This window comes from Camelus dromedarius, chromosome 2 (genome assembly GCF_036321535.1).
Source record: "Camelus dromedarius isolate mCamDro1 chromosome 2, mCamDro1.pat, whole genome shotgun sequence".
NCBI lineage: Eukaryota > Metazoa > Chordata > Mammalia > Artiodactyla > Camelidae > Camelus > Camelus dromedarius.
Window position 1 is genome coordinate 76,910,147 of NC_087437.1, and position 12,709 is coordinate 76,922,855.

At 34.2% G+C, this 12,709-nt stretch overlaps 1 long non-coding RNA gene across 1 annotated transcript in view; it reads left to right on the forward strand.

The window, feature by feature from the left end:
- Positions 1–12,709, forward strand: part of LOC116154394 (uncharacterized) — a 437,010-nt gene that overhangs the window by 283,407 nt on the left and 140,894 nt on the right. The window contains exon 3 of the long non-coding RNA XR_004138287.2: positions 7,548–7,639. This is a non-coding gene — a long non-coding RNA (uncharacterized LOC116154394). The remainder of the gene's footprint in view (positions 1–7,547; positions 7,640–12,709) is intronic.

Sequence of the window (12,709 nt, forward strand, 5' to 3'; positions counted from 1 at the left end):
GAAGCATTTCCAAAGCTAACGTGGGTCAGAACTGGGAGCTTTTCATCATCCACAGAATGACATTTTAATGACTGAACTGGTACTTTTTACAACTAAAGTGATTGGAAAAGTTTTTCTCTGCTTCCTTTTACAGCAAAACTCAAAAGGGCTGAAAGTATCTGCCAGCTCATTCCTTGAATCCCCTCTCCATCAGGATTTTGCCAACACTATTCCACAAAAACTGCTTTTACCAAGGTCGCAAATGACCTCCAGACATTCACAAATCCAGTGGTCTCCTCTCAGTCCTCATCTTATTTGATTCTGAGCCAGCATATGACACACCACGTTTCTTCTTTGTTCACTTTCTTCATTGACTTCCAGCACATAATTCATTTAGGTGTTTTTTTAACAACATTTTCTTAGTCTCTGTAGCTTTTCCAAATTCCTTACCTCTAGATTCTGCAGTGCTCCAGGGACTGATCCTTGCAGCTGGTTTCCCAACTACAGTCACTTCTTAGGAGAGTTTATCCAGTCCCACAGCTTTAAAAAATATTGAAATATAGTTGATTTACAGTGCTATATTAGTTTCAGTTGTACAACATAGTGATTCAAAATTTTTATACTTTATACTCCATTTAAAGTTATTATAAAATATTGGCTATATTTCCTCTGCTGCGGAGTTTATCTTTGTAGCTTATTTATTTTACAGACAGTAGTTTGTACTGCTTAATCTACGACCTCCATTCCCCACTTCCCACTCTCTACTGGTAACCATGAGTTTGTTCTCTATATCTGTGAGTCTGTTTCTGTTTTTAATATTCATTCGTTTTATTTTTTAGATTCCACACGTAAGTGATAACATACAGTATTTTTCTTTCTCTGTCTGACTTATTTCACTAAGCATAATACCCTTCATGTCTGTCCGTGTTGTTGCAAATGGCAAAATTTCATTCTTCTTTATGGCTGAGTATTATTCCGTGTGTGTGTGTGTGTGTGTGTGTGTGTGTGTGTGTGTGTGTGTGTGCATGTGTGTTTGTGTGTGTATGTATACCACATCTTCTTTATACGCTTATCTGTTGATGGACACTTAGGTTGCTTCCATAAGTTGGCTATTGTAAATAATGCTGCTGTAAACGTTAGGGTATATATATATATATATATTTTTTTTTTTTAATTACCGTTTTCATTTTCTTCAGATATATACCCAGGAGTAGAATTGCTGGATTATATGGTAGTTCTATTTTTAATTTTATGAGGAACCTTCATACTGTTTTATATATACCAATTTACATTCCCACTAGCAGTGTACAAGGGTTCCTTTTTTTCTACATCCTTGCCAACATTTGTTATTTGTGGTCTTTTTATGATAATCATTCTGACAGGTGTGAGGTGGTATCTCATTGTGGCTTTGGTTTGCACTTCTTTGATGATTAGGAATATTGAGCATCCTTTCATGTGCCTGTTGGCCATCTGCATGTCTTCTTTGGAAAAAATGTCTCTTCAGGTCTTCTGTCCATTTTCAAATTAGATTGTTTGATTATCTCATACTGAGTTGTATGAGCTGATTATATATTTTGGATATTAATTCCTTATTGGTCATTGGTCAAATATTGTGATTATTTTATCCCATTCAGGAGGTTGTATTTTCATTTTGTTATGATTTCCTTTGCTGTGCAAAAGCTTTTAAGTTTAATTAGGTCCCATTTGTTTATTTTTTCTTCTGTTTCCTTTGCCTTAGGAGATAGACCCCCCCTAAAAATATTGCTGTGTTATATGTGAAAGAGTGTTCTGCCTCTGTTTTCTTCTAGGAATTTTATGCTTTCCTGACTTACATTTAGGTCTTTACTCCATTTTGAATTTATTTTTGTATGTGGTATGAGAATATGTTTTAATTTCATTGTTTTACATGTAGCTGTCCAGTTTTAAATATAATTTATAACTCCTAGATGACTCAATTCTCTTGCCTCCTATATAATCCTAGACAACTCATATGAACTCCATATGTATATGCAGTGTATTCAGCTTGTTCACTTGGATGTTCTTTAGCTCCTCAAACTTGACATGGCTAGAAATTAACTCCTGATTTCAGCCTGCTTACTAAACTTGTTTCTTGGTCTCCTTCTATCCCAGTGTATAGCAACTGCAGTCCTCCAGATGTTAAGGTCAGAAAACTGTGAAGTCATTCCTGATTTGTTTTTTCTCTGACATTTCACATCCAATTCATTAAGAAATCATGTTGGCTCTACTTTTAAATGATATTGAGAACTTGACTACTTCTCAGTACATTATTCATTGACATGCTCATCTAAGTCGCCATCATTTCTCACCTTCGCTCGTTTAAAAGCTTCCTAATGGTGGTCTCCTTATTTTGATCTATGTCGCCTACCGTTTACTTTTCAACACAGTAGCAAGGGTGATCTGGTTAAAATAAAAACTGGATCATGTCCTCTCTTTACTTAAAACCATACAAATGCATTCCTTTTGTCCATAGAAAGGTATTAATTTTTTAACCTGACCTACAAGGCCGTACATGAACTGGGGTCCTGTTACCTCTTTGATGTCATTTTCCTCTGCTCTCCTCTTTGCTCAGTCAGGTACTGCCTCCCTAACTTCCTCTCTGTTCCAAGAACACAGGGAGCCTGCTCCTCCTGTACAGATTTGCATTTGCAATTCCCTCTGTCTGGAATGCTTTTCTCCCACCCACATGTTCTGGCTTTCTGACTTGCTCCATCGGATTTCAGATAACAGCTTTCAGGGATACCTTCCCAGACCAACCCATGTGAAATGGAATCCACATAAAAGTTATTCTTTAAAGCCAGTACTCTGGGTCACTTGTTTCCACTGTATTACAAATCTTTTATAAAATTATTTATGCTTTGTGTTTTGTTTCCTATTGTTTCGCCTGGCATATAAGTGATGCTTAAGAGGTATTTAAATAAATGAATTATTGTGAGCTGTTGGAACAATCATGGGATGAGTCAGAGAGCTCACGGAGAGGAAAGGAAGAATGTGTTCCCCAGAGCTGGTTTGAAAGGGCACAAAATGGGGAGAGGGGGAATAAAGTTATTTTCTACTGCATCCTTTGGACTAGCTTTTTAGGTTAGTGGATTCATATATATTAAATAGCTATTTGTAATTAAAGCACTGTATATTACTATTGATTAAAGCACATTCACTCAAACAGAATAAATATACCTTTATTTGTACTAGTATCTGCTCCTTTATCTGAGCTTTAAATGTGCTCCCCCAACATTTTATGTTTTTGGTTACTATTAGTTTTTCTTGGATCTTATTTTAATTATTTGTTGGCATACTGTCTCCATTCTTAGACTATATTGTCTGCAAAGGTAGCTTTGTTTTGTTTTGTTTTTTAAATCTTGGCACCTAACAGTATTTGACAAATAGTAGCAAAAATGCTTGTGAAATTTATTTTTGATAAATATTCGACTCAATTATCTCTTTTAACATAAATAGTATGTACTACAGGATTCTCAGAACATATGAGCCAGAGATTTTATATACAAGCAAGTTGTTCTCTGAACATAAAGTCTACAAATGCTGAATTTTTATGTAAGAACTCTGAGAATATTTTTTCCTAAGCCCTCCTTGAGAAAAGTCCTTGAGTGCTCCAGCAAATCAAGGATGTTTTAGCAAAAGAACAGCAATAAGCATTGAAGAGATTTAATTGTAAATCTAAGCCAAAAATACAGTGAAGATAAGGATAAAAAGTGAAACGTAAATTTTAAATGCTCTCAGACATATAAATGATTCAATAATGAAAACTGGGAGAAAGGGAAGTAGAACAAGCTTACTGAACTCACCTGTGAGGATAGGGTTCAAAGAATGTCATTTACCTTTTTTCTTTTTTGGGGGGAGGAGGTAATTAGGTTTATTTACTTGTTTATTAATTTTTTAAATGGAGGTACTGGGGATTGAACCCAGGACCTCGTGCATGCTAAGCATGTGCTCTACCACTGAGCTATACTCTCCCAAGTCTCCAAAGAATATCATTTAAATTGCCTAGTCTAGTAGTGAAAGTGTTAGCACATTAAAGAGAACAAAAGTAATCATTCAGTAAAAAGATAATTGTATGACAAAGGAGCAGGAAAGGATGGGTGGGATGAGGATTGGAGCTAATTTTATTGGTTTTCATAAAAGATAACATGTTTGTTATCTAAAGGAGGAAGGTCTAAGGGTATTATTATCACAGGATAAGTGTAACATTAACCAGTAGAACAAAAATACAAGACCTCCAAAATTTCAGAGGAACTACAAAAAGAGGCATAGAAAACAAATCATACAGACATGCATGCACACACATACATATATACATATATGTAATTTATACATGTTTACATACACATTCACATGTATGTAAATTATATAATGCTCATATATATTATGCAATACATGTCATTTTGCATGCTAGCTGTTATATAAGATTCTGAAAGATGGTCATGTCTTCTTCAATAAATATAATGGGTTTAACTATTAAAAAGGAAAAGATTTTTAGCATGAGTTGCAACTCTTTGCTTTAGAAAAGTAATACATCTACAACAAATTGATTTGGAATGGTTAAATATAAAAAATGGTCTAGGTAGGTCAGTCAAATATAAGTTAAAGAAAATAACAGGGAGTCATCTTAATCTCAGGAAATGTAGAATCTAGGCCAAAAAACATTGTAATGCCAAGGTACAGGATCCAGTAGGGTCTAATACTTGGAATATATGTGTACAAATACTATAGCAGCAAATTTCAAAGAGCAAAAGTTACAGACGATATGAAAAGGGACTAAAAGAGTAACTTCACAGTGTGGAAATGGAGCAGTCATCGCTACAGCCATGCAGGAAGCTTCCCATCATCAGTGATAAGTCAGGTCGACAGCCTGTGTCTCTGATGTGACGTGATGAGAATGGCAGCTTCCCTCTGTGGTTTTCCTCCCCAAGACTAGTCTAATCATTAGAATCATAGTAGACAAACCCAAAATGAAGGACATCCTTCAAAATGCTCACTAGCACTCCTCAGAACTGCCAAGGTCATCAAAAACAAGGAAAGCAGGAGAAACTGTCATGGCCAAGGGGAGCCTGAGGAGACATGACAACTAAATATAGTATGATATCCTGGATGGGATTCTGAAACAGAAAAAGGGCAGTAAGTAAAACCCAAGGAAATACTAAAAATATACAGACTTTAGTTAATCATAATGGATTATTATTGGCTCCTTGATTGTAACAAATGTGCTACAGTGATGTAAGGTGGTAATAATAGGGGAAACTGGGTTTGGGGTATATGGAAAATTTCTCTGTTATTTCACAATTTTTCCATAAATCTAAAATTGTTCTAAAAGTAAAATCCAACTAAAATTCTTAAAAAAAAAAAAAAAACAATGCAGGTTTGCTAACTTAGGTGGAACAAGAGAAATTTATATTCATATTTGCTTGTGTTTACATAAAGAAGGCCTGGGAATTTATAACAGAAACTAATAAAAGAGGCTACCTATGGAAGAGGATGGTGATGAGGAAAAGGCTAGGTGCTCCCTGAGGTGGGAACAGGCCTTCTCAAAAATGTATCCTTTATGTAGTTTTTATGTTTGAAATTTGTGAATGTATTAATTTTTTAAAAATGCACATAAAACAGTAGTAATTTACTCTTAAATCTCTTATTAAAATAGCTCAAATGTCAGCCCACCATATGACAGTTATGCAGATTCTGAAAATATTGATTCCCCAAATACATATTTTTAGTTGTCTAAATTCTGTTAACATGTCTGGGCAGCAACTTGGCCAAGTCAGAGTAATTAAGCATATAATAATGCACTCCATTATAACAGTAGTCTTTAAGTTTCACAAAGTGCTTTTACATGTATTATCTCTTTTATTTACCTTTTTAAATAAAGAATAACAAGTAAAGAAAAATTTTTTCTTCCTCCCTTTCTTCCTTCCTTCCTTTCCTCCCTCCCTCCCTCCCTTTCTCTCCCTTACTTTTTCTCTTTCTTTCTCTCTCCCTTTCTCTCTCTCTCTCAATCTGAGTCTTGAAAAAGTAAAGGGACTTCCTTACTGATGTGGAGTGGCAGAGGAAATAGGAGATAAGAGAATCAAATTTCTTCCAGTTCCTACTTCAGTGCTTTCCACCGTATTTTACCATCTATGTAAAGGTATAGACCTTAGGTAACTTACCCTAATGGTCATAATTTCTGCAATAAATTGTTCTCTTGAGAGCGAAGATTGCAATGTAGTTACCTGCAGTCTAGAAATGGGTTAAGTAACATCCCTATGTGCTCTGAGCAGATAAAAGAGAAAGAGTAATAGTTTTTAGATAGGATGGTCTAGATTTGAACCAACAACATGACCACAGGTAGATCAATAATATATTTACCTGCCCTAAGAATTGTCAGGCACTTAATCATAACGTCTGAGTATTTCCTCTGCTGTTTTTTTTTCCATTGTGAAGGACTTCCAGATAACTTTCAAATAAATCATGACTTGTGAATTTCCATTGCTAGCTTCCCTAGAAAGTGTGTGACTAGAGAGCACCACTTCAAGGATAAGAAATCATAGAATCATATAAAGCAGATTCATTTACTCAAGCCTTACTCCCTTTCTTGACTATATTAAATGACCACTATTACTTTTACATTTTCAAGTTGTGTTAAAATCACTGGATGCATTTTCCATTTAATTTCCAGTTATTCATATTAAGATGATATATATATTTTATTTATATTTAAGTATTTTAACACATTAAATGTCTCTTGTTTTCTTCCCTGATAAATATTTTGCCAACCATTCCATTTCTTACTGTAACCACTAGAGAAAAAGTCATTCAAGTTCATCTTTCAGATATTATTTAAATTTTATTTAAATTTTAGTACAAAAAGTATTAATTTGCATAATACTCTACAAAAGAAAGGCTCTACCTCTATGAAGCTTTTAATCTTTTGGAAGAAAAATAAAGCAGACATATGAATAAACATTTTTATGTAATTGCAAATAGTGGCAAGTGAAGGAAAACAATCTTACGGGACAAAATTAGTATCTGAGATGGAAGTGGAACTGAATCGTAGTAAATAATTAAGTGTGAGCCAGACAAATAGGGACAAGAGACAAAGATCCTAGCAGACCTTCAGCTCTCACTGGAGACCTAACACTTGAAGAGCTCTGCATAATTAAGGAAGCAAAACAAACGTGAATCCTGTAGTTGAAACTGAGTGAGTGAAAGAAATGCTTCTTTTCTAAAATGATCTAGCACTTCCAAAATGTATTCCTGTTAACAGATCATCAGTACCTTTACAGCTATATTCTAGTACAATAGGAAACCATTAAATGGTTCCTAGAAGGGTTGTGGACTGATTGAATCTGTATCTGTAAAACACCCACTCTGGCTGCTCTATGGAGATCACTGCAGAGAATTTCTTGAAAACCAGGTAAGTGGCTCATGCATTAGTCCAGAAGAGGGAAAGAGCATTGGACTAGGGTGGTGTATTAGATGAGCTTTTTGCTGCAGTAATGTCATGTAACAATGATCTCAAAAATCACAGTAATTTATTTTTATCACTCATGGTTTTGCAGGTAGACTGAAGGCTCAAGGGCTCACCTCAAGCCTTGGGTGCAAGTTTGTTCTGTGTATCTCCTCTTTCTTGTGGGACCAGCAGCTTCCCCAGGTATGTTGTTTTCAAGGCAGATGGGCAGAAGTACAAAAGGCTAAGGCAAGTTATGTAAGTATATTAAACTTTCTTTCAGATAAGGCATATATTATATCTGCCTACATTCCATTAGCTAAAGCAGATCCCATGACCAAGCAAAACTTTGGGAAGGGAAATAAAGTCTGGCTACTCTAACAGGAGTTACTACAATATTATATTGCAAAAAATATATACAACCGTGAGTGAAGAATATAATCTAAGGGATTATTATAATAGGTTGGATGTATAATACTTTTTGCAGATAATTTTAAATTACATATGAGGGATGAGAGAGGAAGTTGTAAATGATGATTCCCTCTGTTTTGGCATAAAAAACTGTGTAGATGCAAGTGTCATTTACTGATAGAAAGAGACAGAAGTCAGAGTTGAAAAGAAGACCAGTATTTCAGTTTGGGAGTTTGGGACATGTTGATGAAATAGAAAAATGATAGAGGTAGGTAACTGTGTATTCATCTTAGTAGTGAAGTATGGTTAGGGCTAGAGTTGTTGGCATAACAGTGGTCTCTCTCTCTCTCTGTCCCTCTCTTTCTCTTTTTTCTTTATTTTTTGTTTTTTGGTTGCTTCTTTTATAAGAATAAGGAGAAGTAAATTGTAGAAGCAGTAGTGGGGAAAACTGTGGGCCTCAACTCTGTACCTTGAGGTATGAAATGTTTGGGAGAATAAATGCCTGTAATTAAAAAAGATTTGAGGGGAGGAAAGTGCTCAGGACCAGGCAGTCAGGCCAAAGTAGAGGGAGTTCCAAAGAGTCAATGGAAAGATTTAGGTGGACTGAGATTTGGGTCAGATGGCTTTATGCAGCAATATGGAAATGAGATTTTGATAAACACATGACCAAAGAAATTTAGAGATCCGGTTTTGACAAACTTAAAGAAAAATGTAAGACATCACTCTTTTGTTTATGTTCCCAACTTTTAAGATACGTATTGTAAAAATGCATGACACTTCAAGATACTTGTAAAAGAATAGTCACCATTTTCATTTTTCAGTAACTTTTACTTTATTCATATGCATATATCCCCCTCCATTAGGTTATTATAATAATTGAAATGATATGAAGATTTATGAGGAAAATTAGTTGTATTCTATTTTTTATGGTAACTAATGATAATATTTTGTGGATTCTTTTATAACTTTATGCATGTGTATATGTATGTTTATTTATAGGGCTTTTTATTTCATTCCTGTTTTTCTCATATGAATTTGATTTATTCACTTAACAATGTATCTTGGAATATTCCTCTAAGTCAGTAATGTAGATGTATTTTCTTGTTTGTGACAGTTGTTTAATGCTGTATTATTTGTACAACGTTAGTTCAATTTTTCTCTTAATGATGAGCATACATGTGTTGCAAGAACTAGTATTTTTACTTGTTACTGTTTTTATTTTCTATTTTATTGGCCACTACAAACAATGCTTTTAGAAATGCTTTGTGCATAGGTATTTAAATACTGAAGCTTTTATGTTTGCATGATAGATTTCTGAAACCTCCAGAATTACTGCTCCAAGGAAAGTGGATATGTTTTTTTTTTTTTAATTTTAGTACATGTTGCTAGGTTTCTTAATCTGAAAGTTTGTAACAATTCACATTTCCATCAAAAATACATAAGTATTCACTTATCAGTATCATTTCCATCATTGATTGTGATTTCTTTTTTTGTTGTTAATTTTCTCTCTCTTTTTTAAAACTAATTTTTGATGACTGCATTATTCATTTATTCAAAAAATATTTCTTATGTTCTTAGTGTACTTGGCATTAAGAATACATTGGCAGGCAAGGTAGAAATGATACCAGTCTTCCTGGATTCTAATAAGCTGAGAAATTAGTTTATTATTAATTAACAAATGTGTTAATTGTGACAAATGCTGTAAGAAGAAAAAATATGATGCTAAAGAACACTCTTTGCTAAGGTTTCACAGAGGAAGTAATACCTAAGCCAAAACATAATATTTAAGTAGAAATCAGCCAGGTGAAGGAAGAATGGGATGGGGAGAATATTTCCATGCAGAGGAAGTAAATCAAATGTAAAGGCCCAGAAGAACTAGAGAACCTGGTTAGCACATAGCATGAGAAGTAAAAGAGAGCCCTGTAGTGAACAAGTTTGCCTTTTAAGCCAAGTTAAGAAGAAGAACACAATAACTGTAAGAAAACACTGGAAAGATTTATGCAAGAGTGTGACTTGGCAAGATTTGTATTTTAGAAGGATCTTTAGGTTTGTACTATGTAAAACTGACTGGCCAAGAGTGAATGCAATTGAAGCAATTCAAGTGAGGGACTTCTGGAGTAAGGCAATAGACTAGAAGATGGAAAGAAGCAAATGGAGTTGGTAAAGTGAAGAAAGCTTTGTGTTAAATTGGATGAGCCAATTAAATAGTGAGAAGGGATTCCATGTTCCCAGTTTTCTCTTTGTAAAATTGAGTGGCTGGTGGTTCTGTTAACTAAGAAAGAAAATCCTCTGGCTAATAACCAGAAACCAAGTTTAATGTGTTTAATTTCAATCATACTGAGTTTGAGAGCTCCCAAATGCCCTAGTAGAGCTGTCTAATTGGCATCTGGGTAAATGTATCTGGAGCTCAGGGTTGAACCTTGAGTTGAAGATGAAAGTTTTTCCTTTCTTTGGCTCCTTTGTTGAGAATAAATTCCCAAAATGGGTCAAACAGTCATGAATATTTGTATGGTTCTTGGTGTTGATTACTATAACTTTTGCAAAAACAATTTCTCATTTACATTTCTACTAGCAATATATGACTATACCATTTTCATCTCATAATTCCTCTCATTGAATAATGCTATTAATATAATTTTTCTTTGAATGAGTGACTGAAGACAAATTTGTCTTAATTTCTACTTCTTCGGTTTGTATAGTAAACAAGATATGTTCAATTAGTTGTATTTCCCCTTAGGTGAATTGTCTGTTCCTCTCCTTTACCTAGTCACCACTTGTGCTGTCATCTATGCATGGGAGCTTATTCAGTAAGTAATCGTTTGTTGTGTGTTTATCACCATGCATTCGGCAGTTAAATAACAGTTTTGAGCTCAGAATAAAAATGCATAGAACACTTTCTTTGCCTTCTTGTCCAGAGAAACAGAAACAGTAACTAGAAGAAGATTAAAATAATGTGTATCAGTGCCATGAGAGAGAGATGTCTGGGTTGGTATGGAGGTATCTTGAGGGGTGCCTGACCCAGACTGAACAGTGGTGGGAGAGAGAAGCGAACAACATATGAGCTGGAAAAGGAAGGGTAACTGAGCTAGGAAAAGGTGGGTTGCAGGGAAGGTTGGGGCTGTGTCGAGAGTGAGGTGGGTCAGGTAGAAGTAATAGCTTGTGGAAGGCAGAGAGAGGAACAAGAGGTTCAGGTACAAAAATTATTTCAATGAGATTAAGGCATTGAGTGGGAAAACAGAGAAAGACAAAAATAATAGATAAGTAGAGGTCAGATTACAAGGTTAGCTGTGTGGTACAATTTATTTCCTTGATAACTTCATGTCAGAAACTATTCTATTATATACAGAAACCACACTTATGCCTTATTTCCGTAGAATGGAGTTTGGTACAAGGCATTACATTTTCTGCCCATTTTGACCCATGTGAATGGAGACATCAATGAAATAAAGTGAAATTTTACTGCTCATGGCATAAATATGAACAAAAAATTGAAGCTAGATTATATTCTATTCCATTTATGTTCCAAACTTTTTTTTTCAAAACTCAATGAGTTTGTTCCGTGATTTTTTTTAAATGTTTTAAGATTGATTGCCAACATACTTCATAGTTTCACAGATTTTTTGATAAGCTAATACAAATTTGGAAATATGGGATTAATAATATAGAACATTAAAGACCCTATTCATGAAGTCAGAATTTACAAAAATGAATATGAAATTTGAAATAAACAGCAAATGAACTGATAGTTTCTTAATCTCATACTTCGGATATTCCTTTATTTTCTTCTAGGAAGTAATAAACACATAATTTTTAGACTGTGATTATTTACCACGAAGTTTGTGAGATGCCAAACATGCTGCCAGTGAATGAAAAAAAAAAAAGAAATAAAACCAAAAAACAAAGCCCCCAAACCTCAAATTCTACTCTCTGGTCAGCACAGGAGAATTAGTTGTTATTTCCTATATAATGGGCACATTTGCTTAGATTGGGTTTAATTTTGTTCAAACTCACCACTGATAGCAAAGTCATCAATTTTACCTGGAACATACAGTTTATAAAGTTGAAAAGAGCAATAAAATACCCAGCATTTAAATAGAAAACAATGTTTTAGGATCTTTGATGGCATTGCATCATCTTTTAAATTTGTAACATAAAGCCAAATACTTTAAATAGAAAAGTGTATTTCTGCATTACTGCAAACCATATTTTTTGTGGGAATAAGTTTGGCAACATTTGTTTAGTTCATAATTTCTACTGAATAGCAATGAATTTGACAGCAAATTCCTATTAACTTATTTGTCATGCATCCTTCATGTATGGTCTTTAAAGTGTTTGCAGAAGCTATTTTTTACCTCAGTAACGTTGACTGATAGACAATCCAATCCCATTCATACTCTTAGATTGAAGCATATAAGTGAAAACAAATTATTCACTGTAAAAACAGAGGCTAAAAACTAACAAAATATAATTAGTCATGCAAATAAATTAAAACAGTGTAGCCTAAATAAATATTTAGAAACAATGTGAGGACCTAATGATCATCATTCTAAGTGAAGTAAGCCAGAAAGAGAAAGAAAAATACCATATGAGATCGCTCATATGTTGAATCTAAAAAAAGAAAAAAAGGGGACACTAATGAACTCATCTACAAGACAGAAACAGACTTGCAGACATAGTAAACAATCTTATGGTTACGGAGGGCAAGTGGGTGGGAAGGGGTAAAGTTGGGAGTTTGAGATTTGCAAATGTTAGCCACTATATATAAAAGTAAATTTAAAAAATAGATTTTTTTCTGTATAGCACAGGGAACTATATTCAATATCTTGTAATAACCTTTAATGAAAAAGAATATGAAAACCAATA